General features: G+C 36.1%; 1 protein-coding gene across 1 annotated transcript in view; it reads left to right on the forward strand.

Moving 5' to 3' along the window:
• Positions 1-19,959, forward strand: part of LOC150095252 (uncharacterized) — a 542,725-nt gene that overhangs the window by 27,514 nt on the left and 495,252 nt on the right. The window contains exon 2 of the mRNA XM_090410531.1: positions 16,678-16,759. The gene's annotated coding sequence lies outside the window, so the exon portion shown is untranslated. The remainder of the gene's footprint in view (positions 1-16,677; positions 16,760-19,959) is intronic.

Consider the following 19,959-nt stretch of genomic DNA (forward strand, 5'->3'; position numbering starts at 1 on the left):
TCGCCTTTCGTTTAAAATTGCTACAGACCATTTTTTTTCTTTTTCATTTTTTTAAGTTTCTATGTTTGATGCATATTACTATAATATCCAGTGCTTAACCCACTGTAGATATGATGAAAATAGATGAAAGACATCCTATACGGACGAATTCAAAATTTATACTCATTTAAAATATTTCCAATTGCATTCCTCCCCCCTCCTTTCTCTCCCCTGGAACCGATTTATAAATATCACAGGGGAGCGCACTCGGGGTCAAATCTTGGGGGAGGGGGGGAAGAAAGAATTGAGTAGACGATTTGAGAATACACACTATGCATCGCATACGACCTCTGACTGAGCATCTGAAATGATCGCTAATTTATAAGTAGTATAGAAATAGAAGACTCGACACAACATAAATTTAAAAAAAAAAAGAATTTTATTAATTAGGAAAAGATCTGTGGAAAATTTTCTAGTGGTTTTTTTTTTTTTTTGTGGGGGGCAGGGCCCTTCGCCCCTTCTGGGTGCGCCACTGTCACAAACAGTATTCAAAATCGGTTACTTTATTTTATCTGTCGAAGCATGAACTTCTTTTCCAAACTATTTCTTTTCGATCTATAATCAGCTGTCCAGCTGTGTGTTGAAATCATTCTAAGTTTTATAAGCAAGGGCAGCTGGTACGTAGGCACTGCGGAACTGCAGGATCCCCAATTTTTCTCGATACATAAATATATTTATTAATTTATTAATATTTGCTTGTAATATTTAATTTTATCATCAACAATCCTATACAATTCTCTTATTTTGTAAAAAAATAAAAAAAATAAAAATAAAAATCCATCTGTGTTTTTCACAGTGTGCCATATTGCTACGCGCGCAAACACATACACGTCTGAGTGAGATACGAGCTATTAGCGTAATGCGGCACTGTCCTTCGCGCAGTTCCACTCTTGTTTATATGCAGTTTGCGCCAGTAGTAGAGTGTTCGTATCGATTTCAAGCCACGAGCCGCCACTGTTTATAAGTACTGTGTCTATATTTTCACCATATAATAACTGTGTATATGTATGCATGTGTGTGCATGCAAAAAAAAAAAAGAAAAAAGAAAAAAAAAAGAAAGAAAGAAAGAAAAAAGTAAGTTAGTAGTGTTACTGCTGCTTAGTCATTTCTGAAATTGACTTCATTCTGCTTCCAAGTTTGTCTTTAAGAATATATTGCTTGTAGACGACGTTTCACAGAATGCAAGCCTCACGATGCAAGTCCTGAGAAATCGTATTAGTGCCGGTAAACACTTCATGCTTTTCCCATCGAAATGTTCCGATTTAAGATATAAAAAGTAAATGGATACTTGTAAAACAATTCAATAGCCAATGTTCTAAAACACTAGAATATAAGAAATATGACTAAAATAAACGTTTAGAACTGGGATTGCACAATTAGCATTTTAAGACATTTTTAACTTGCATATCTTTTATTGATCTATTCATAAGTTAAGGTGCAAACCACGTCTTAAAAAAATGTTGATTATATAAGAGAAAAATGAAAAATTAAACTTAAAAAAAATCTTTGTTTATTGTCCGATTGATCTACGTTATTGATCAAAGAGTTACATTATTCAGTTTAAGTAACAAATAGTCACTCTGGTTAATAATACACTGTTTTATTGATCTTCAAGATTCTCCTGCCACAAACACTCTGATTATATCCCAGGAAATAACAGTTTTTAACCATTCTCTCGAGTCAACAGCTGATGCTTTTGTGTCCCAGTGAGTGAGTAGTCCGACCACATAAGCGAGAACTGTCATTGGCAGACTGCCAAAAAGAGTCAATTCATGTTGAAGGGAAGAAAGAAATAAGGTGATGTGCGAATGGGTCACTAACAAGCGAAATCACTTGCTTTATACGTAAAATTATCCAACTGTTATACAAGCAAAATAGTTACCACTTTAAAAACTACAATGATCATAAAAGAGAAGTTAATTTTCCGACGTGTAATAATAAACACTCATCCCACAATACGATTGATTACCCTATTATTGGAATGGATTCTCCTTCTTCTGACATGCGCAGAAGTGTCGAAGGGTCTCGTATCTGTGGGCGCACAGTAAGCACTCCTTTCATATCGCCTCTTTCACTCAATGATATGTCGAAGATTCGTCAGGTTTCAGTGGTCTATTTGAGGTTGTTCCACATCCGAGTTCTTGTCGCTGTGTAGCTTACTAGAATTTTTTTTTTCACCCGAAATTCTTCACTGATTATATATACGAGGGTTGTTTGAAAAGTTTGGTAAATTTTCAATTGACGGCGACACAGTTCATTCACTCATACCAGTGTCGGAACGTATCATGTTTTTCATGATCCCTGGCAAAATTTTAGCCATGTGCGAAGCGTAGTTCTCGTTTGGCAAACATTTAAAATGACCGTGTTCGTATTTTTCATAAAAATGGAGAAAAACGAGTTTCGTGCAGTGATAAAACACTTTTATTTGTTTTATCACTTTTATCACAAAGCCGAGTTAGATGCATTTCGAGGGACTCTGCATCAGCATTTAAGATTATTTATTTTTGGATAAATGAGTTTAAACGTGGTCGTAAGTCCATCGAAGATGAAGCGCGCTCCAGACGCCTGACTGAGGTCACTACGAAGGAAATGATCGACAAAATCCATGGTATCGTTATGGAAGACCGCCGAGTGAAGGGGCATGAGATTGTAGACATCCCAGCTGAACGGGTGTATAATATCCTGCACGAAAAAATGCACATGAAAAAGCTGTGCGCGCGATGGGTGCCGCGATTGTTGACTGTCGATCTAAAACGCATGCGAAAAGACATTTCAACGCAGCAGTGTTTGGCGATGTTTAATCGCAATTCGCAGGATTTTTTGCGTCGATCCGTGACTGTAGATGAAACATGAATCCACCACTACACACCTGAGTCCAAGCAGCAGTCAAAACAATGGACAATGCCCGGTGAAAGAGCACCGAAAAAAGCGAAGACCGTTTTGTCAGCTGGAAAGGTGACGGTCACTGGTTTTTTTTTGGGGGGGGGGGGGGAGGATTTCCAAGGAATTACCATGATAGACTATTTGGAAAAGGGTAAGACAATAACAGGAGTGTACTATGCGTCATTGTTGGACCATTTAAAAGAAGAACTGAAGAAAAAACGGCCAAGATTGGCGCACGAAAAAGTGCTCTTTCATCAAGACAATGCACAGTCCCACACAACAGCCGTCGAAATTGCAAAGGTGCACGAATTGAGGTTCGAATTGGTTCCACGTCCACGTATTCATCGGACTTGGCCCCGTGTGATTTTTTCTTGTTCCCAAACTTAAAAATTTGGCTCGGTGGCAAAAACGTTTCTTCGAACGAAGATGTCATCAAGGCTGTCAATGACTATTTTGCACAATTTGACAAATCCTACTTTTTAGATGGGATGAAAAAAATTGAAAACTCGCTGGATCAAATGTGTAGACCTTGATGGAGACCATTTGAGAAATAAAGGTGATGTTTTCCAAAAAAAAGAAGTGTTTAACTTATTTTTACCAAACTTTTCAAACAACCCTTGTAGATCAATACCAATCACTTTTCTCCACATCATAAGTAAACTTTTATTTGAATGTTTTAAAAATGGAAATGAATTTTTTAGCAAACAAAGAGGAAGTATTCTTTTATTTTGTATCAAAAGTGAAGACTTTTCAAGCTTGTTGTGTGTTGAATCTGAGTCAAGGAAAGAGCTGATTAGCAGATGAATACGATGTTCATGGCAGTAATGTTCGACACTTTATGTATAGCACTAGAAGTTTTATTATTATTTTAAATAATCTGCAACTGAAAATTTTGGGTGTTGCAGATGATTTTTTTTTATAGTTATTATACGAACTTTTTTTTTTTTTTTTTTTTTGCCCTTTGTAAAAGAAAAAAAAATTGAAGAGAAATGTTGAAACCATGCTTGTGCTTAGTTGTGAAACACAGTTTTGCAGAACGCTCCTCAAATCGGTTCGCTAAACTTTATTCATTCATTAAACCAATTCATTTACTAATTAAAAGAAAGCGTTCAACTGCCGGATCATAAAATGTTATGAGAACAACGACCACGATATCAGAATAGTACCCGTTAACTGATATTTGTAACTTTGAGTTGAGAAACTGTTTTGGTTCGTTTGAGTTTTTAGAATTGGAAACATATGCGTTTAAAAATAACAATTTAAGGTAGTGCAGTATTTTGTAAATAGCTTTTGCTTGCTTTGTGCTAAACTCGAGAAAGGCAATCCTTTATAGGATTCATTTTCTTTATCGAACAGAGGAAATTATTTTTTTTTCGACATTTATTTAGCAGCTCTTTAATTAGTCGAATTTTATCACAGTTGCGAAGTAACAAAAAACCCCACAAACTACTTTTTTAAACCTCTCTCTTAGAAAAAGGTTCTTATAGAAAAGAAGAATATATTCTTATTCTTCTTTTTTTGTAGCTGATTTTGAATCTATCTTATATCACATTACGTGAGGCATATTATCTACCTGTTAGCTTCAGGATCACGAGATGGCGTACACTTATGTGCGGTTACGGACTTAAAAAAAAAAAAACACAAGTATACTGCTAGAGTTCTCCTGTAAACATTTCACATAATTGTTTTGCTTATTACGTTCGTTTTTTTTTTTTTTTTTTTTTTTAATGTTTAGCAGGGGCGGCTCGTGCATAGTCACTGCGGAACTGCAGCATCACCAATTTTTCTCGATATATAAATATATTTCTTATTTATTTATATTTGCTTGTATTATTTAATTTTATCATCAACAATCCTATACAATTCTCTTTATTTTGTATAAAAATAATAATAAAAATCCATCCTGTAGCACTTAGGAGGGCGAAGGACGCTGGCAGCACCGTGTTTTCCACAGTATCATATTGCTGCACGCGAAAGCACATGCATGTCATAGTAGGATGCGAGCTATTAGCGTAATGCGGCACTGTCCGTCGCGCAGTTCCACTGTTGTTTATATGCAGTTTGCGCCAGTAGTAGAGTGTTCGTAGTGCTTATCGTGTTTACTCCGTCTCTTTAAATATCTGGACATTACAATTAAAGGATTCAATTGCAATCTCCAAAAATTGTAAATCCATTCCTTTAATTACAATTAAAGGAATGGATTTTTTTAAAAGTAATTTTGAATTATACTAAACTGTATAATTTTATCGATAATAAACGATATTTTTTCATGAAACAAAACAAGAAGAATATATTTTATTTTTAAGTAATTTTAAATTATACCAAGCTGTATAATTTTATCGACAGACAAATTGACTCTTCAGAACACACGCAATTTACAGACAAAAAATACTAGTTGTGGTGGTGGTGGTGGAGGTGGGCGGTAGATGGGGATGATTCGTAGTAGAGGTTCGGTGTAGTGGATGAGGCAGTTGTAGGTGTCCTCCCGCGATGAGTCTTCGGACTCCTTGGAGGTGTCAGGAATAATAAAAATAATAAACAATATTTTTTCATGAAACAAAACAAGAAGAATATATTTTATTTTTAAGTAATTTTGAATTATACCAAACTGTATAATTTTATCGATAATAAACAATATTTTTTCATGTTTAATTTTTTCCCCCCATAATTTTGATATTTTATCCAAACACTTATACACTGTACTTACAGTGTGTATGTGTATTTCGAAAGTTGCAGCACCTACACGATTTTAAGCCACAAGCCGCCACTGGAGCTGACTGATGCGCTCTCTCATTTCCCACTATTCCAGCATGTGTCTTTACTCAGCAGAACTTAAATTTTCAGTTCACCCATCGCAAGAATCCTTGCTAAATTTATTGCTTGTTCTGTTAATGCTAGATGGCTGGTTTGGTTTTTCATCACCAATAAGTGCTTTTAGTCTTTTGATGAGAAGCGTTGAGTTCTAATTCCTGGAGATGTAAAAAGGAATAAACTATGGCAAGCTGTTCTATTTAATAATTTGAACGGAGAAGATGTAATTTGAAACGGCTTCTTTTATAATGGACTCTCTGTGACAGACTATAAAAGAACACTCAATGTTTCCCTCTATTTTGCTCCCGCCAGTGTAGAGGCTGCATTCCTCACTACATTCAAAGTTTTCCTTCTCCTTAATATATATTTTCTTAGCCAGGTGAGTCCACTTACTGTAGTGAAGCGGAAGTTAGTACAGTTTAAGTTAGTACGGTAGTAATTTCATATATAAGATAAAATTCTTACGTTTTCAAGCATAGCGTGTTATACCAGCGATAAAGCAACCTATCCAGAAAGATGTTGCCCTGTATTATCTAATTATGCATACTATAAGGCATTGAACTTTTAAATTTTTGTTGACTTCCCTTAGATTTTAGGTTAATGTATTTTACTTCCCCTTTCCAAGAGAATACTCTCTTTTTTTGTAATTTTTTGCAAGATTAAATAAGCTTTTTTTTTGGGGGGGGGGGGGCATTCAATATTCCTTAATTAATTATGTCTGATTCCCATACATAATCGAAGACCAAAGCCTCCTTGTTGATGGAGTTCAGCAATACATCTTTTTTTTTTTTCCCTGAAGGTTGTGTGCATTTCTTAACTTTCATAATTAGCGTTTGCAGTACATTAATAGGATGGTCTAAATGCATACCAATTACGCTTTGATAGGCCTTTTGAAATGATAAATACAGTATTGTGTCTATTAGAAGTTTTTCCCTAGTACTTTTTCGGAGACATTTATACAGCTAATGGTCTGTGTAAACTAACTTCGCCAGATGCTTCTTTTCTAGATTTGATTATGTGTATAATTTTTGACAGTTTCTGTAGGAAAATCATCCTTATTGAGGATGATTTTCATGAAACAGTTACTATGAATTAGAAGAATGAAACTTTCTTAAAAGTATGACTAGTTATTTCATCTTCACTAGGTGTTTTTCTTGGGTCCCTTGATGGGATTTCATTAAACTTAATATTATCGTTGCCATACACCCAGGGCCGTCCCTAGGAATTTTGTCACCCCGTGCAGTAGCATATTTTGCCGCCGCTTCTCCCTTATTTTTCGTATAGTTTATGCTAATTTTGCCTCCACAAAAAAATTGTCGCCCGGTGCAAATGCATGTCTTGCATCGTCGGTAGAGCGGGCCCTGCATACATCATTAAACAAAGAACTTTCTCTAATTAATGGCGTACTTCGTAGATGGAAGATTACGTAGTGTATGGGTGGAGTGTGTGGTGTGGCCTCCGGCGCTGAGTTCTTGGGCTCCTTGAAGGTGTCATATGGTAATAATAAATGCCTTGGTTGGTTCACTCACTGCTGTATGTTCTTTTTAGATTATTTTTTAAATTACCGCTTAGTTGGGCAACATTTGAGTAGAAATTCGCTTACCTTTGACTTACATTTTGTTCTTTAAAGAACAAAATGTAAGTCAAATATACTTCTAGTTTTGTTGCTCATTCCAAGTAGTGATGGTTCCATTGACCTTGACCTTCAGGGAACAGTTGAATGTGATCATGTTCCCTCTCTGTGGCAACAGCTGACAGGTGCAAAGTAGTTAAACAGTGGAATTCAAGCTCGGTAGATTGCACCCGAGCTAAGAAGGTGGCATAAAAATTACATAAAATGACTTGTTACGTTTTTAGAATTATGAGAATAGGACGTCCATGACTCCCTATTAGAAAATTAAATTTGCCATCAATCAGTACTAGCTTCATTCAGCTTTCTCATTCAGAACCGCACAAAAATAGTCTAAAAAATGGGACGTTGTTATAACTGTCCAGATACTCTTGTTGTTGTGTTAATGAGCATATCATTCTGATTTGTTGCCAGTCACAACCTTAAACGAGTGTTGAACATGCCAGTAAGCCAGGGCCGGTCCAAGAGTATCTGATGCCCCTATGCAAAGAAAATTTAGGCACCGCTATCCATTGTCTATGTAACCGAATCCCGAACTATGTAGCAAAATCTGATGTCCCGAAACTTAGCGCCCTTAGGCAATTGCCTACTTCGCCTAATGATAAAACCGGCCCTGCAGTAAGCAGATATTTACATCTATTATAATGCCGTAGCCTCAAACCCTATACAGTTAATTAACCAGTGTCATCCCCAAATAACCTTAGCAACAAAGTATATATGTTGATACATTACACATGAAGTCAGAATATATCTCATCTCATCTCATCTTCCTTATACCCTCTTTTACCTTACGGTGTCGAGGGTCCATTGATCATCGAACCTCACTCCGTTTACAGGATAAGGTGGTCAGCCTTATGCCCCGGAGTATCCTATGGCCTGTAGTGTTGAGTTCTCAAGGCCAGTTTGCCTGCTTTGCGGGATGAAAAACCCCAGAATAAACTGGGGAAAAACCCTGCTGTCCACGCCCAAGACTGGCTAACTTGGCTATGGCTGAGGAAGATCCTTCAGCTCCTCACGTCACCGACGGGAATCGAACCTAGGACACTCCTTCCCCAGGCATATGGTTGCGAAGCGCATAGCCACTAGGCTAACCGCGCGGACTATCAGAATATATATAATGTAGAAAGTATGAGTGAATAATAAAGTGTCATTGAATGGGTAAAAAAAATTTTTTTTCATGCATTAATTATATTATTATTATTAAGAGAGACCTCCAGGGAGTCAGAGACTCATCGAGGGAAGCCACATACTACACACACACCAGCTATCATACTCATTCTTGAATTCATTCACACTGCTTGCGCTCACAACATTCAATGGCAATCCATTCCAATCACGCACCACCCTCTGAGAGAAAAATCTAGCCCTCAATCCCCTTCTTAGCGGCCTTCATTCTCAGCTTCCAAGGATGCCCTCTCGTCCTTTAACTACTCTCCATAAATTGAAAAATTCCTTCAGTTGAAATCCTGTATGACCCTTTCAGAAGTTTGTAAGTCTCAATCATATCACCCCTCTTTCTCCAGTTTGCCAGTGTCTACAGTCTACAAATTTTCAATCTATCTTCATAACTAGTGTTCCACAATCCTGATATCATCTCTAACACTCTCCTTTGTACTCTCTCCAATATATCAGAATCACAACGGAAACCAGACCTGCACACAATAGTCCAAGTGCGGTCTTATGAAGAGGCAAAATAACAGCTTATATTTACATGTGAACGTTCGTTTCAGTATTCCAATTATCTTTTGAGTTGTATTCGCAATCTTTGCGACATGACCCCTCCAAGATCACTAGCCTCATCAGTTTCTTCTAGCCTAATCCCACCAATATAATACGACATTGGATATCTAATCATGCACAGTAGTGCACTCAGGATACGACCTATGACTGTGCATCTGCAATGATCGCTAATTCATAAGTGGTATACAGGGCCTGCTCTACAAAACGTGTATTTGCATGGGGCCGCAAGTTTTTGTGGGGCGACCAAATTGGCATAAACTATACGAAAAATTAAGGAGGAAGGGACGGCAAAATATGCTACTGCACGGGGCGAGAAAATTCCTAGGGGTGGTCCTGGTAGTATAGAAATAGAAGACATGACAACATAAATAAATTAAAAAAAAGAGAATTTTAATTAGAAAAAGATTTTCGGAAAATTTTCTAGTGTTTTTTCCTTTTTCTTTGGGGGTCAGGGCCCCTTGTCCCCCCTCCCTGGGTGCGCCACTGATCACACAGAAGTGAATGCCTTTACATTTAATGACACCCATTTTTCCATGCCCACAATTCCAGCCTATTGAAACCTGATTACCCTACCTATCTTTGTATCATCAGCAAATAGCTGTATGTCGCTTGTCAAATCCTTCCCAATATCATTAATGTACAGATTGAATAACAGTGGACCAAGCACTGGTCCTTGTGGTACACCACTTGTTATTATTATTATTATTAATCTTTGTACAGGTTATGGGCAGTACTACCCTTACATCACGTCCGGACATCTCGTACAAACTGGATATAGGCCTAAACCTTTACAAGTGTTTTATGCTATGCCTGTTCTAGTTATTATTGTAGTCATTCTCTGGTGGCAACGCCATGCCACCAGTGTGACCTGTAGGGCCCTCAAGGAAAGAACTTTTATAACCTTTTGGGTAAGCCCAAGCTGCTTTAAGAATGGCGTATGGAGCTATCTGCGCTCCATACGCCATGTAAAGAGATGGTGAAGCTGTTAAACCTCGGAGTTGCCCCATACTCCTCCCGTATCTTACCAAGTAGATCTTGGTTATTCTTATAATAGTTTACCTTATTATTATGGCTGTAGGCAGTGAGCACCCTGTTCTCACCACCTGGTCATCAACAATCCAAACGTCACCATCTCTTTTACTCACTAAATCTGGCTTACGCAAATCCGCGGAAGTCCTATAATGTGGTTCCACCGCGATCTCCCAGCCTTTGTTCTTAAAGCGGTTGTTCAGAATGGACACCACGGCGTCATGCCTCTGCACGCGGATCCCATAAGTGCGGAAGCAACATTGGGCTATATGAGACAATGTCTCACTGTAGTGGCAGCCAGCCATACAATTTGAGCAGTCACTACCCCTTCGAGCTGTGCGGGCTCGAGTGGGCAGGGCATTAATCCTCGTCCTGATAACGTTAATATACTGGAACCCAGGGAGGAGTCTGGTGTCATCCATTACCCAATCACGCTGGGGAGGCACCAGATATGACTCTTTTAAAGGAGCACCATCTATAGAACAGTGCAGCAGAGATGTCCATCTCTTGTGGGTGCTAACTCAATTATGGCACCTTGATAATGGGGCCTTTAGCCCGCCTAAAGTCTTCTTGTATTAATGGGCTATAGAAGCCCTCTCGGCAGATAGGGGGAAGAAGATAGTTCGACCATCGCGATTATGGACAGCCTCAGGCATGGGATCAGCCATCTAAGTGATGGAACCCCAAGCCTGCCTCCCTTCATCCTCGCATGGAAATATTCAGTAGGGTTGTCAGGCGGCAGTCCGAGCCATGATCTCACAGCTGAACGGATAGCCCCGTCCATTCGGGAGAGTACAGAGATATATGTCCTACCAAGCACCAACTTGTGGTAAAAGCGAGGTAGGAGATAGTGGGAAAGGAGAAAGAGTCTTTGCCTGGGCTTGAGAGGAGCTTTCCTCAAAGAAGAGATCCCAGCTTCTAGGATAGAAGGGACAGAAGCCCTTCCCTTTGGGGTAAACATGATACCGAGGTATCTCCACTCTTCCAGAATGGTCAAAGCATGCAACGTCCTCCCGTGCAGGGAAAACTCTGTAGTCTCAACTTTAAGGTTCTTGTCACGACCAGAGGGGACAAGAGCTAAAGAGCAGGACTTCTCTACATTAATAGAAAGGCCTCGAATAGAGAAAAAGTCAACTACCCGGTCAAGGAGTTCTTGCAAGCCTACCTTAGTAGAGGCTACGAGAATGAGATAGTCCGCAAAGGCCATAGCATTAAAGGAAGAAGCACCTAGAGAGTAGCCTATATGACTAGGAAGAGAGTGAAGAAACTCATCTATGACGCAGTTAAAGAAAAGGGGAGATAGAGGATTACTCTAGCAAACATCCCGCACTGCGGAAATAGAAGTCGCACAGGGCCCTGTAGTGATAGTGATGGAGCTACCCAAGTATAGCTCCATAACATAGGAAAGAAAGGGTTCTGGACATCCAGCAATAGACAGCGCTCGAAGAAGAGCAGGAAGGGAGACGCTATCAAAGGCCTTTTGGAGGTCCAGCGATGCCATGCATATGGGCTTAAGGCAGCGTCAGGAATCAGAGAGAAGAGAAGAAAGAAGATATATTGTAAGTGGAGGTTTCTGTGGTTTAGAAGTTCATAAGGCATATTCTGGTAATTGGACCACATTTTTTTTTATTAAGATAAAAGCACAATAAAGAAATAAAACCCGACAAGTTTCGTAAGTCGTTTGACTTACATCTTCAAGGGTAAAAGGTAACTGAAAGTTAAAAACAAAAAAGAGAAATTATTAGTTCATACTATACAGTTGTAGCCGTCTGACTGTTTATAAAATTAAAAAATCAGAATGCAGATTCAAAGCAGTGCTAAGTTTAAACAATGCTGGATGATGCCACGTTCTTTGTTCACGATCATAATGTCCGAGGTCTGACTGAGGTATATTTTTTATCAAAGCTGACCAAACTTGGTATAGAATTAAGCCTTGTTTTTTATTGCATTGTGTTGGAATTCTAAGCATGTTTGCAGTTTCTTTAAATTTCCTTATGTAACAGTTTTTTTCTATATAAGACATGTTTGTTTTCTGGTAAGGAAAGCTAGACCTGATTTGTATTCTCTGTTTTGTACATTCTTTTGTGTTCGTTCATGCGTATTTCCCCAGATTTTCCTGTCTGTCCTACGTAGCAGATGCCGCAAGAACAATACATTTTATAAACATCTGGTTTTTTTTAAAGGATGATGTGGAGGTTTCGGGGAATATAGAAATCTTGAAATTTTTTCCAGCGGCAGAAAGGCTACTTTGATGTTATGTTTGTTTAGTAATTTAGCCATCTTGTCTGTAACATTCTTGATACATGGAAGCGTGATGGCATTTTTGAAATCTTGTTTCTGTGGGATGCTTGTAGGAGGTGTGTGGAGGATCTTTTTGATAGTCTTGGGTTCATAATCATTTATTTTTGAGGATCTGTGTTAAATATTCCAATTCTTCATTTCTCTGTTTTTCTGTGCTGGAAATATTATAAGATCTGTCCCTCGGGGTTTTTATTAGACCTGTTTTTTGCGAAGGATGGCGGTGTGAGGCCGCATTAAATGTTGGTGGGTTTTCTATTTATTGAGAAAGAAAGTTTATTATCTTTTTCATTGACGTCTAATAGGATGTCAAGAAATGGAAGTTTTCTAAGTTCTTCTTGTTCTAAAGTAAATTTTATATTCTTATGTAGACGCCATTTTCATCATTTGGCCAGGAACAACAGATGAACTCATTGCTTTCAAAAATTACCTGAATAATTTACATAAGAATATAAAATTTACTTTAGAACAAGAAGAACTTAGAAAACTTCCTTTTCTTGACATCCTATTAGAAGTCAATGAAAAAGATAATAAACTCTCTTTCTCAATATATAGAAAACCCACCAACACAGGAAGATTTCTTAATTTGGCCTCACACCGCCACCCTTCGCAAAAAATAGGTCTAATAAAAACCCCGAGGGACAGATCTTATAATATTTCCAGCACAGAGAAATGAAGAATTGGAATATTTAACACAGATCCTCAAAAAAAAATGATTATGAACCCAAGACTATCAAAAAGATCCTCCACACATCTCCTACAAGCATCCAACAGAAACAAGATTTCAAAAACGCCATCACGCTTCCATATATCAAGAATGCTACAGACAAGATGGCTAAATTACTAAACAAACATAACATCAAAGTAGCCTTTCTACCGCTGGAAAAAATTTCAAGATTTCTATATCCCCCGAAACCTCCGCATCATTCTTTAAAAAAACCAGATGTTTATAAAATTTATTGTTCTTGCGGCATCTGCTACGTAGGACAGACAGGAAAATCTGGGGAAATACGCATGAACGAACACAAAAGGGTGTACAAAACAGAAGATAATACAAATCAGGTCTAGCTTTCCATACCACTTCCACCGGCCAAAATGTACTCTGGCAGAAAGCAAACATGTCTTATATAGAAAAAAAACTGTTACATAAGGAAATTTAAAGGAGCTGCAAACATGCTTAGAATTCCAATGCAATGCAATAGAAATCAAGACTTAATTCTACGCCAAGTTTGGTCAGCTTTGATAAAAAATATACTTCAATCAGACCTCGGACATTATGATCGTGAACAAAGAACGTGGCATCATCCAGCATTGTTTAAACTTAGCACTGCTTTGAATCTGCATTCTGATTTTTTTTAATTTTATAAACATCAGACGGCTACCTGTATAGTTTGAACTAATAATTTTTTTTTTTTTTTTTTGTTGTTGTTTTAACTTTCAGTTACCTTTTACCCCTGAAGATGTAAGTCAAACGACTTACAAAACTTCTCGGGTTTTATTTCTTTATTGTGCTTTTAGCTTAATAATAATAATAATAATAATAAAAAAAGTGGTCCAATTACCGGAATATGCCTTATAAAAGAAGATATATATTCTCGGCACAGCTGTCCGAAGGGACAAAAGCTCTCTGTCTATAATCATGCTTTTTATATTGCTGAAGTCGTTTGACTAAGATTTTGATAGCGTCAAGTATCACAGGGGAGATGGTAATAGGTCTAAAGTCTGCTACACGGCTTGAAGTTTCTTTCTTTGGAATGAAAATAGTTCTTGAAGCGCATAGGTATGGTGGTATTGCTTTACTGGAAAGGAGGATGTCCAATAAATCTTGACGTATCTTCAACGGCACCTTCCGAAGCCTAGCCGTAGGAAAGCCATCAGGTCCGGAGGCGGAGAAATTGGATGGAAGAGCTGCTTTGATCTTCTGGATGGAGACAGGCTGGTATATTTGAAGGGCAGGATTGGACTTCAATATCATAGGTTCGTCATCATGAGGGAAGTGTGGAAGTGGAGTAGAAAAGACTGTACTCCAGAATTCTATAACCCAAATTCATTTTCTCCAATTTATGCAATATTATTTAATTAATATTATTAATAATAATATATAATATTAATAATCATTATAATATTATAACACTAATATTTAATTAATATTAATAATATTTAATAAATATTAAATATATTAATTATAATAATTATCCACACAGAACTTGTGTAGCAATGTTGCTTAAATATTTCATTTATTGAAAGATACTTAACCTTTACTACGATAAAGAGCCAAGAGGCTATTTTTTCCGGCGATATAAATTAAGGGGATAATAAATCCCGTATTATTTTACAGCCGGGTACGAAACTCGAGTTTGACACGAGTTGCCATAGTGTTGTACTACCCAAGTGATGACTTACGCTTGGGCTCGCCGATAGTTCTTCGGCATGAAACTCTTAGATTTCGATCTCCGAGTTTCGTACCAGGCTGTAAAATAATACGGGATTTATTATCCCCTTAACTTAATACTTAATCTTTTTTTTTCTTAAAAATTATTATTATTATTAAAAAACAAAATAAGTCCCAAGGGGAGTAGACTAGGCTCATTTGACCTTACAGAGGCGGATCAAGTGGGTATCGGAACTGACGGCCTCAAGCTCGAAGGGGGTAATGATCGTCAGCTTTTCCAAATGTAGAAATTATTATTATTATTATTATTATTATTATTATTATTATTATTATTATTATTATTATTATTTTACTATTCCTATTTCGAGTTCGTCTGGAGAAAGATCTTTCTCCGTCTTAAAAAAGGGTAAAAAATTACCTAAGAAGTACGATGTCAGAAAAAAAGGTTAAACAGTATGGCGCTATCATACAGTACATAGAGCAAGAAGTATTAAAAGAACATCGATATTTCGAAAATAATTGATGAATTTGCTACAGAAAAATCGAGGGGAAAATAATTATTTAACTTTTTACTCCAACTTAATTTTTTTCTTAAAATATTTCATTATTTTGTTGTGATTTTAATTTTTGTATTTTTATATATTTTATGCCTGATGTTATTATAAAGAAAAATGTATTGTAATGTTTTGAATAAAAATATTAAATCACATATTAAGTGTGTGTAATTTTTTGTTATAGTGAAGTCCTAGTTCTCTTTGTAGCATATACATATTAAACACTTTTTAGAGGTTCCGTAAATTTTACTGCCAGGGGCTCCCCAGCCGGTTTAATCCATAACCTTAACTGACTTTTTGACGTTAGGTGGGCAGCTATTTCCACCTTTTTAATGTCACTGATGATAGGCATGAGGGAGAGAGAGTGAACGACAGGTAACTGCCACCATCTCATTGTCATTATCCGTAATGTTATAGATTAATGTCTGAAAGTGTGAATTTCTTGAGATACCGGGAAAAAAAAAAAAAAAAGAGAGAGAGAGAGAGAGACAGAAATCTAGAACAAGTTCCTGTATTCGGCAATTACAATGAACTGTACAACGTTTTTTTTTTTTTTTGCGGTTCGCACTTGGAAGCAGATGCATTTTTACAGGGCTACACAAACAGCCTTATCGTTGGGGAAAAAAAAAAAAAAATGCGCACCTCGATTTTAATCTGATTGTAATTAATCTGTGAAGTCCCCTTTATATAAAAACTTATGTGACCAGTCAATATTTATAGTTATTTATGGCCCCAAATCAAATCGTATATCAGAATATCAGCTGCAGACACTCTTCATAGCTCAAATGATATGCACTATACGACACTTGTTAAAACCTACTCAGAAATCGAAGGCAGAATACGATGAGAAATCTGCTCAACAACTGTACAATATAACATGCAGGCAGAATGTTACACCGATTTTCCACAACATATTTGAAGAAGAAGAAGAAGAAAAAAAAACTATTTCCGTACTTGACCTTCCTAATAACATCTCTGAGAACCTCAGGATCTCATCAGCTACAGAGAACTAAAATCAGCTTTATCATCGCTCTATCAATCTGACTCGTAAAATACGTACGAAACAAAATCAATATGTGGAATAAGATCTTAGTTCTCTACCAAGAAACTAATTCTCGGTGTGGCATGTCAATATAGATATGTAAAAATAAATAAACAAAATAAATAAAAAATAAAATAAATAAATAATAAAATGAAATAGTTTATTTATTTAGTTTTATTAGTTATTTTTATATATTTTATCTTTATATATTTTATTTTTATATCTCTTTATATTTAAATCCTTTATTTATTTTATCTAGCTAAATATTGACTTTGAAGATGCATAACAGACTTGTCAAGGCATATTGAATTTTATGTACCATCTCAACAAGAAAGTAATTGGTAATTAAAATATAAAAATTTGAAATTTTATTGAAATACTGTTAAACTGTAACTATTATCTAAGTACATCACCACAGTTTTAAGGTATTAGTAAATAATCTAAAAAAATTTGTCGACTTTTTTATTTTGCTGAGAATTTAAATAAATAAATAAATAAATAAATAAAGAGCAATGAAGTTTGGGTGCATAGGGCTGACAGACTACTCTTTGTTTAGCACTTGACACACTGTTCCGGATAATATTAATCTTCTTGTCGTAATCAAACGATCACTGCTGTAGTCGTAGAGATGGCGTCAGTATGTCTAGCATATTTCTTTGTTTTGTATTTTTCATAAAAGAATAATTTTCTCTAAATTGCTTACTGGCGATGTGCAGCATTTGATAATGAGAATGGTGATTGAAGAATATATCAAAGCTTTACTAAGGGCGAGTTGGGAGAACGAAAAAGAGAGAGAGAGAGAGAGAGAGAGAGAATGAAAAGTCTGTCACTGTTAAATATAACTGGCGATGAAAGTAAACTATGGTTTTAATTTTACTCATAGGATGTTCGTTGCTTAATAGACTTTAATATGTTTTTTTATATAATATTATTTAGAAAATTTTTTGAAGTTTCGATTGACCATTTTAATGAAGTCGAAAGTTGCCGATCAGTTTGAAACAACAGTTGGCGAAAAATATCACATCAGTATTATCCCTGAGCCCTTCTGTGGTACTAATATACGTATTATAGGTTTCATGCATTATAAAACATAATTAATTTAATTTTTAAATTTGCTTTAGAAAGCGCAATTGTAGTAAAGTAGATATTTAATTTATTTTATATGTTACGACGGCCATTAGTATCTGTTGACTATTAATCCTGCCTTTAGCAATGACGTTGAAAATCAGAAACAATCAGCATGCAGGGTGTGGCATATGCGACTAGTGTCGAAATTAGAGTACTTAATTCCAAGTCGAACTGTGTGTGTGTGTGTGTGTGTGTTCTGTTCCTGCGGTCAGTTCCTGATTATCGAGTTTAAACGCGAGTTTCTTCCAAGTCAGTAATTAGCTTTAAAAACGTTATCTAGTCAAAGACAGGAAACAACAACAACAAAAAAAAAGAAGATATTTTTGTTTCTTTTATTAGGTTTTAGTATTGACAAATACTGTATTTGGGAAGAGAATTCAGATTTTATAAGACAAGAAATGTATTCTTTCTCTTCCCCCCCCCCCTCAATTTTCTTGCTTCTCTGTACCATCATACAACTGTTTTGTTTTTGACACGTGACGTTATGTTTCCGTGCTTTCCTAGCAGCAACAGTTTTGCTTGCGTATACCGAGTGACGAAATACCCACATGTTATGTATTGGCAATAAATGATGTTCGAAAATGAATCATAATCTAATTTGTATACGTTACTTCATTTTTTTATCTGTGGAGTAAATTAGGGGGAAAAAGAGGTTTCTCTTTTGTCATTTACTTGAAAGTTTACAATAATTTCTCTCTAATTTCCTGAGAAGAGAGGCGATTTCCTCAGTGCCTTTCTATATCCTCCAAGTCTGCCACTAATTATTTTGAAGAAAACTAGACACTGATGATTCTTGGTATGCTAGTAAATGCTAGTAAACCTACCGTTTTAAAATTACGAACTTCAAAAATGTTACTCTCTTTCCCGGGTGCTTATAATATAATATATGTAAAGATATTATAATATATATTATATTATATATATTTTATATATAATATATATATAAATATTATAATATATAATATTATATAATATATAACTTTATATATATTATAATATATATAAAGATAAAATATAACGATATTTTAAAAGCGTTTATATTTATAAATACAAATATATTTAGTCCTAACTTTTTTTTTTTTTTTTTTTTTTTTTTTTTTTTTTTTAAGATCTAGCCTGGTTGGCCAAGTGGTTAATGTACCCACCCTCCAACTAATCAACAAGCTGAGGGTTTAAATGGTACATCGAACATGGATGCTTGTGATATTTGTCATGGGTGGAAATGAATTTCATTGGCAGTTCGAGACCACTGCCAGATTATTAAAAATAATAATAATAAATAAATAAATAAGAAAAGTTTTATTTTAAATAAATATGTAAAGTAAATAAAAATAAAAAGTATATATAAATAAAGGAAATGAAAAATAATTTAAAAATTTTTTAGTCTGCTCATGAGCCTAAAGTGTACTAATATACTTTAGGCTTATAATCTTTAGTGGATGGTAGTAACAGACAGCCCTTCGGGTGGCTCGGATGTTCTGGACATTGTCATCTTTAAAAATTTATGATACCAATTCAAATTGGAATCAGTCAACGAATTATCTTCTGACCACAGTCCCATAGTGCTTAATCTAGGTTCATCAGATCAATTCTCTCCTCTGTACACTTTCATACCATGGGACAAATTAGCCAAGGTTCTTCCCGATCATATTGGTCCGGTGCCCATATCAGTAAAAAGGAAGAAATTGACACAGCAATAAATAACTTAGCCATACAAATTCAGAAAGCAATAGAATCAGTCAGACAATCCACTGTCTTCCACCCAACCAACCGTATCCCAGAAATCATGGATCTCATCAGAGCAAAAAATAGAGTCAGGAGGAGATACCACAATACCAGAGCCCCACAAGATAAAATAGTATTGAACAATCTAAACAGGCAGGTCCGAGAAGCTCTTCAAAAACACAGAAACCATCAATGGGAAACCAAATTGGCTAACATCAATACTGAAGATCATTCTGTATGGAAATTCTTAAGAGCAATCCGCACCAAAAAGCAACTCATACCCCCTATACAAACCAAGAAAGGGACAGTTCACAAAGATGAAGAGAAAGCCGAAGCACTAGTAGATAACCTAGAATCTCAATGCAATCCATCTTATACAAATCTAAATATCAACCTTATGTACAAGATTCATTGTCATGTTAGGACAACCTTGAGACAGAACACTGTTAACTCCGAACATATCACTCCTACAAATCCGGCAGAAATGATAAATATCATCTCCCATCTAAACAATAAAAAATCTCCAGGACCGGATGGCATAACTAACAGAATAGTAAAACTACTTCCAAGAAAGGCCATAGTCCATCTCGTCAACATTACAAATGCCATCTTTAGATTCCAGCATTTCCCTACTACATGGAAAACAGCCACGATCATACCACTGAAGAAGCCAGGAAAAAATGCTCAC

Source organism: Typopeltis vanoorti, chromosome 20 (assembly GCF_054136105.1).
Source record: "Typopeltis vanoorti isolate ZY-2024b chromosome 20, IOZ_Tvanoo_1.0, whole genome shotgun sequence".
NCBI lineage: Eukaryota > Metazoa > Arthropoda > Arachnida > Uropygi > Thelyphonidae > Typopeltis > Typopeltis vanoorti.